General features: G+C 43.1%; 1 non-coding gene and 1 pseudogene across 1 annotated transcript; both read left to right on the top strand.

Moving 5' to 3' along the window:
- Positions 1-226: 226 nt before the first annotated feature.
- LOC128870785 (5.8S ribosomal RNA) lies at positions 227-407 on the top strand. The gene has a single exon (XR_008455503.1). It is a non-coding gene; the product is annotated as a 5.8S ribosomal RNA (ribosomal RNA).
- A 438-nt stretch (positions 408-845) lies between these two features.
- LOC128870748 (large subunit ribosomal RNA) lies at positions 846-3633 on the top strand (annotated as a pseudogene).
- Positions 3634-7500: the final 3867 nt, after the last annotated feature.

The following is a 7500-nucleotide window of genomic DNA, read 5'->3' as shown; positions in this document are numbered from 1 at the left end:
TAAAAAAATACAAAATAATCAAACATAATAAATACCACCACTGTATTATTGTTGAACTAAGACATTCGCAACTTAATAAAAATGTTTAGAGTTAAATATATTTGATATATATTATTGAAAGAAAATCAATTTATATTTTATTATTATTATTATTTAATTTTACTCTTTCAATTAATATATGCAAAAAAAAATTGACATTTGTTATAAATAAAAATAAATAAAAAAATACTCTAAGCGGTGGATCACTTGGCTCATGGGTCGATGAAGAACGCAGCAAACTGTGCGTCATCGTGTGAACTGCAGGACACATGAACATCGACATTTTGAACGCATATCGCAGTCCATGCTGTTATGTACATTAAATTAAATTTTAAAGTACTGCTTGGACTACATATGGTTGAGGGTTGTAAGACTATGCTAAATAAGTTGCTTATTCTTTTATAAAAATAATTGAATTTAAGCAAATGTGTATATTATTGGATTTTAAATAATTCATAATATTAATAGCAAAAAAATAAAGATATATAATGAATTTTTTATTTATTAATATATTCTTAAAAAAAAAAAATCCTCTCAAATAAAATGAAATAAAAAAAATTTTGAATCTAAGTATTCTCTTTAAAAAATTTTCATATTATTTATATATATATAAAATATTAATTTATATATGTAATTAAAGGAGGAATGTCTAGCATAAAAATTAATTTTTTTTATTCTAGAATTGCCTCATTTTACATAATTATTATTTATAATATATATTTATATAAAAGGAAAAAAGAAAAATAGAGATGAAAAGATGATATAATTATTTATTAAATTGTGAGAAGATAAAAAATATTTTAAAACAACCTCAACTCATATGGGATTACCCCCTGAATTTAAGCATATTAATGAGGGGAGGAAAAGAAACTAACAAGGATTTTCTTAGTAGCGGCGAGCGAAAAGAAAATAGTTCAGCACTAAGTCACTTTGTCTATATGTCAAATGTGAGATGCAGTGTATGGAATATCTTAATATCTAGTATGAGAAATTAACGATTTAAGTCCTTCTTAAATGAGGCCATTTACCCATAGAGGGTGCCAGGCCCGTATAACGTTAATGATTACTAGAAAGATATTTCCAAAGAGTCGTGTTGCTTGATAGTGCAGCACTAAGTGGGTGGTAAACTCCATCTAAAACTAAATATAACCATGAGACCGATAGTAAACAAGTACCGTGAGGGAAAGTTGAAAAGAACTCTGAATAGAGAGTTAAATAGTACGTGAAACTGCTTAGAGGTTAAGCCCGATGAACCTGAATATCCATTATGAAAAATTCATCATTAAATAATTAAAAATAATGTGCATTTTTTTCATATAAGGACATTGTAATCTATTAACATAATAAAAGTATTTATCAAAAGATCATTGGTGATATTAAGTTTATTTAAATTAATTTGCTTTTTAAGCATATTAACATAGAATAAATACTAATGATTTGATAAAGTGTTGATAGATTTTATTATATATAATGCTAAAATTCATTTTTTGAATTTTACAAAAAATTTAATATCTATGATATTAATATTTATTTGTATGCATTTATATGATTAACAATGCGAAAGATTCAGGATACCTTCGGGACCCGTCTTGAAACACGGACCAAGGAGTCTAACATATGTGCAAGTCATTGAGTTATATTAAACTTAATGGCATAATTAACTTAACTTAAAAATATAATGGGATTAATTTTTAGTCTATTTTCTTAAATAGTCAATTAATTCAATCCCGGGGCGTTCCATATAGTTATGTATAATGATAATTTATTATTATTTATACCTCTAACTGGAGCGTACCTTGAGCATATATGCTGTGACCCGAAAGATGGTGAACTATACTTGATCAGGTTGAAGTCAGGGGAAACCCTGATGGAAGACCGAAACAGTTCTGACGTGCAAATCGATTGTCAGAATTGAGTATAGGGGCGAAAGACCAATCGAACCATCTAGTAGCTGGTTCCCTCCGAAGTTTCCCTCAGGATAGCTGGTGCATTTAAAAATTATATAAAATAATCTTATCTGGTAAAGCGAATGATTAGAGGCCTTAGGGTCGAAACGATTTTAACCTATTCTCAAACTTTAAATGGGTAAGAACCTCACCTTTCTTGATATGAAGGTTGAGGTTATGATATAATGTGCCCAGTGGGCCACTTTTGGTAAGCAGAACTGGCGCTGTGGGATGAACCAAACGTAATGTTACGGTGCCTAAATTAACAACTCATGCAGATACCATGAAAGGCGTTGGTTGCTTAAAACAGCAGGACGGTGGACATGGAAGTCGTAATCCGCTAAGGAGTGTGTAACAACTCACCTGCCGAAGCAACTAGCCCTTAAAATGGATGGCGCTTAAGTTGTATACCTATACATTACCGCTAAAGTAGATGATTTATAAAACAATTTCGATTGATTTATAAATTTTGAAACTTTAGTGAGTAGGAGGGTACAATAGTGTGCTTAGAAGTGTTTGGCGTAAGCCTGCATGGAGCCGCTATTGGTACAGATCTTGGTGGTAGTAGCAAATAATCGAATGAGACCTTGGAGGACTGAAGTGGAGAAGGGTTTCGTGTGAACAGTGGTTGATCACGAGTTAGTCGGTCCTAAGTTCAAGGCGAAAGCCGAAAATTTTCAAGTTTTTAATAAAAAAAAATATTAATAAAATTTATATATATATATTAAAAAATAATTAAATACTTGAATTATTTTGAACGAAAGGGAATACGGTTCCAATTCCGTAACCTGTTGAGTATCCGTTTGTTATTAAAAATGGGCCTTGTGCTCATCCTGGCAACAGGAACGACCATAAAGAAGCCGTCGAGAGATATCGGAAGAGTTTTCTTTTCTGTTTTATAGTCGTACTACCATGGAAGTCTTTCGAAGAGAGATATGGTAGATGGACTAGAAGAGCATGACATTTACTGTTGTGTCGATATTTTCTCCTCGGACCTTGAAAATTTATGGTGGGGTCACGCAAACTTCTCAACAGGCCGTACCAATATCCGCAGCTGGTCTCCAAGGTGAAGAGTCTCTAGTCGATAGAATAATGTAGGTAAGGGAAGTCGGCAAATTAGATCCGTAACTTCGGGATAAGGATTGGCTCTGAAGATTGAGATAGTCGGGCTTGATTGGGAAGCAATACCATGGTTTATGTACTCGTTCTGGGTAAATAGAGAATTACGATTCTTGTTCCCCGGATAGTAGTTACGTAGCCAATTGTGGAACTTTCTTGCTAAAATTTTTAAGGAATTATATCATTCGATATATATTCTTTTTAAATTATAACGATTATCAATTAACAATCAATTCAGAACTGGCACGGACTTGGGGAATCCGACTGTCTAATTAAAACAAAGCATTGTGATGGCCCTAACGGGTGTTGACACAATGTGATTTCTGCCCAGTGCTCTGAATGTCAAAGTGAAGAAATTCAAGTAAGCGCGGGTAAACGGCGGGAGTAACTATGACTCTCTTAAGGTAGCCAAATGCCTCGTCATCTAATTAGTGACGCGCATGAATGGATTAACGAGATTCCTACTGTCCCTATCTACTCATTCTCATTGTGATTGTTGAGCAGTGAAGACGTGTCGTGTCGCGAGCGCATACATTTTTGTCAATTTCGTTTTGTGCTATATCCGCGAGTATTACCGCGAATCGAGTGACGCTATAGTGTAGCTGTACATGAGCTGCATAGTGATTCCGAGAATGGTGTAAAGTGAGTGCCGTTGTGTGTTTCACCGGAATTTTGGTGACGCTACGATTAGCGTGGCTGTACAGTAGCTGTACGCTGTTAAGGGCAACTGTGTTAGTGAGTGCCATTGTGCGAATACGGGAAGTGTGCCCGTTATTCGAGTGACGCCAATTGTGCGCGTGGCTGTACATAGCTGTGAACTATTAGTGGTTTTGTGAGTGCCGTTAATTTTCGGCGTGGATATAGGGAGTGCGTCGATAGTTTGGCGTGCTGTTATATTGCTATCTTCGGCAGTGATAAAAGGGGTGTTATTTTTGTGCGTGGGTACAGTGCTGCGCCAAGGTTGAATACCTTGTGCAGGTGCCGTGTTCACAGCGTGCTGCGTTTGGCCTACGGTCGAGCCCGGCGTTAGCTTCATATTGGTCGACCCGTCCCTGTGCGGGGAACGGTGTTCTGTCCGGCAGGGCATTGGTGGTGGCCTTTGCCAGACCTTTGGCTGGTGGTGTGGGCTACGTCCTCGCGGTTGCTTTGGCTTGCCGTTAGGTGTGGTTGCTGTGTGCGTGCCTGTGCGGGACTCATCCCTGTCTTGCAGTACCTTACTGTCGCCCAAGAGTGACCTGTTTTTGTTGTTGCTTGGGAGCGATATACGGCGGATTCGTCAAGCTAGTTGGTGGGGCATTGGGCGATGCCCAAATTAAGCGATATGCGGAAGAGGGCGAATACCCCTCTTCCCATCGGTTCTGTTGTACCGTCGTCGGCGATGGACGAGACAACGTCGGGGGAGGAGGAGGTTATTTTGCGGTCCCCTCCCCGTATTAGGAAGAAGACCGCTGGAGGTGCAGCAGTTCCGGTAGTAAAGGCGAGTGACGAGGGGAAGGTAGCCCCTAAGTTACCTGAAGGTAAGTCGGGGGTAAGCGGAAGCGAGGGCGCTTCCGAGGGGGAGAAAAAGGGGGGGGTGAAAAAGGTGCGTAAATCAGGGGATAAATTAGGTCCAGCCGGGAAGCGCATGGAGAAAATCCGCAGGAATTTCGGTGCTTCCCTGGAAAATTCGGGAATAAAAATTGGGGGCGAATTTATGGGGCGCTTCAAGTCCATTGTGACGGCCTTTAGTGGAGCCGTCATAGATATGGACGACGTCCCGAAAAGTGTGGCAAAAGACCTCCTGGGATACTCCTTGGAGTTCGAGGAACTGTTTGTGGAAATGGTGACGGAAATAGCCCATCTTCGTGGGCGGTTAGAAGCCACGAAGATAACTAGGGAGGGAGCACCTCAGAGGACGGCTGGAGCTGCGCTGGCTGGTGCAGCGATGATGCCGGCACCTCAGGCGCCTGCGCCTGTGTTGCCGGCGTTGCCGGTGCCCAAGCCAGTTGAGACCTGGTCGGTCGTAGTGAGGGGTAAGACCCCCACTACGTCCAAAGAGGTGATCAAAAAAGTGGTAAAGGAGGTAGGGCCTTCCATGGGGGTAAGGGTGCACGAGGTGCGCCCGTTGAAGGATGGAGGTGCGATTATTCGCACCCCATCAGTTGCTGAGAGGGATAACTTGGTGAGAAATGCCAAGTTTTCCGAGGTGGGGCTCGATGTGAGCATACGTCGGAAGCTGGGACCTAGGGTTGTGGTCCAGGGGGTTCACACGGAGATCTCCCCTGATGAATTCATGGGAGAGTTGTTCCGTTTGAACCTCAAGGAGTTCAGCCCTGGGTGCCTTGAGAAGGACGTAAGGATGGTCAGCCGTCCTTGGAAGGTCAGCCCTGATGGGGTGACGAATGTTGTCCTTGAGGGCACGGACATGCTAATGTCCGCCCTCCTGGAAGCAGGTCGTTGCTACGTTAAGTGGTTTTCCTTCCGGGTACGGCCGGACCAACTGACGCCCGGCTGCTTCCGATGTATGGGATTCGATCACAGGGTGGCAGAATGCAGGGCCAAGAAGGATGTCTGCCGAAGGTGCGGGCAAGAAGGACACAGGAGTGCGGGTTGTGGCAATGCCCCGCATTGTCGCAACTGTGCGTTTAAGGGCAAGCCAGCCGGGCATTTGATGATGTCCACTGTCTGCCCGGTGTACTGTGCGATTGTTGCCCGTGCGCTCGTTAGACATTAATGGTTAAGCTATATCAACTGAACTGTCAGGGGGCTTATGCCGTGATGTGTGAATTGGGGGCGTGTATGTTGGAGGGGGGCTGCGGCATTGCTTTGCTCCAGGAACCATACTCCACCAATGGGGTGGTGAGAGGTCTTCCTGGGGGCTTCAGGGTCTTTACGGACCTTGGAGTCAATGCCGCAGTAGCTGTGTGTGAGCCAAGCTACTCTTGTGTAGTAGTTGACTCATCACAGTGGGGAGTATGTGTGTGTGTCGAGGGGGAATTCGGCAGAATGAATGTCGTCAGCTTGTATTGCAAGTTTGACGAGCCTCTGGAGCCCTATTTAAGGTACATAGATGCGGTGCTACTCCATGAGAGTAGCATTCCTGCCATCGTGTGTCTTGATGCGAATGCTACCTCCCCGATGTGGTTCAGCAAGGTATCCAGGCATAGTGCTGGATATCGGAGCCACGATCGGGGTGAGGTTATGAGCGAATGGCTTGTGGCGAATAACCTCCTCGTAGCAAACGAACCAAGCGTATGGTATACGTTTGAGGGGCCTAGAGGTGTGAGTGACATTGACGTGACGCTCATGAATGACGCAGCAGCGAGTAGGTTCGAGTGTAAATGGAGTGTTAGGGGGGGTTGGGGAATTAGTGACCATAATTTAATACAAATTATGGTTACTCCCCGTACCCCGCAGTTAGAGGGGGGGAGTCCATTGAGGCGATGGCGTACCTCGTGTACTGACTGGAACCGATATGGACATACTGTTAGGGAAGCGGTATTGGGTATACCGCTTAGTGAGTTTGAGGAATTGGGGGTTGATGAGCAAATTGCTCGTCTATCTGAATGTGTCTGGGGAGTGAATGACTTAGTGTTTAGGAAAGCTAGGGCTGTGAGAATGAAAGGTGTGAAATGGTGGACGAGTGAGTTAAATTCAAAGAGGAGGTCTGTCCGACGCTTGAGGCGGTTGTTTCAACGCGGCAGGCGGACCAATTCGGAGAATCTGTCCCAGCTCAGGTATCAATTTAGTGTAGGAATGAAAGAATATAAGAAAATGTTGGTGAGAGTGAAAGAGGAAGAGTGGAGGAGATTTGTGGGGGATAATAGGGACGACCCTTGGGGACAGGTCCTTAGGATCTGTCGGGGCCGTCGAAATGAGATGGCTAGCTCTCTTCGCGTGGGTGACACTGTGTCAACAACGTGGAGAGAGTGCGCCAATGTTTTGTTAGGTGAGTTCTTTCCAAGGGCTGAGGTTCAGGTTCCTCCTGCACAAGAGGTGCCTGTTCCTCCACTAGACGTTGGGGAGTTGGGGTATGCGTTTGGCCTGGTCAGGTCTAAAAGGTCTCCAGGTTTAGATGGTTTGAACGGAGAGATGTGCAAATGCTTGTGGAAGTTCATTCCGGAATACTTGGAGGCCATTTATGATAAATGCATATGGGAGGGATATTTTCCACGTGAGTGGAAAGTTGCTAGGGTTGTTGTACTCTTGAAGTCGCCCGATAAGATCAGGAGTGATCCTCGATCTTATCGTGGTATCAGCCTCCTTCCGGTGCTTGGAAAAGTGCTGGAAAGGGTTATGGTTGAGCGGCTTCAGGAGCTAACTCGGGGTGTTAGGTCGGATAGGCAGTATGGGTTTAGGAAAGGACGTAGTGTAGAAGATGCGTGGATGTATGTTCAGAGTGTAGTTAGGGGAAACG

The sequence above is a fragment of the Anastrepha ludens genome, unplaced genomic scaffold (genome assembly GCF_028408465.1).
Source record: "Anastrepha ludens isolate Willacy unplaced genomic scaffold, idAnaLude1.1 ptg000053l, whole genome shotgun sequence".
Lineage (NCBI taxonomy): Eukaryota > Metazoa > Arthropoda > Insecta > Diptera > Tephritidae > Anastrepha > Anastrepha ludens.
The sequence above is the reverse complement of the archived record's forward strand: the minus strand, read 5'-3'. Positions and strand labels throughout refer to the sequence as shown.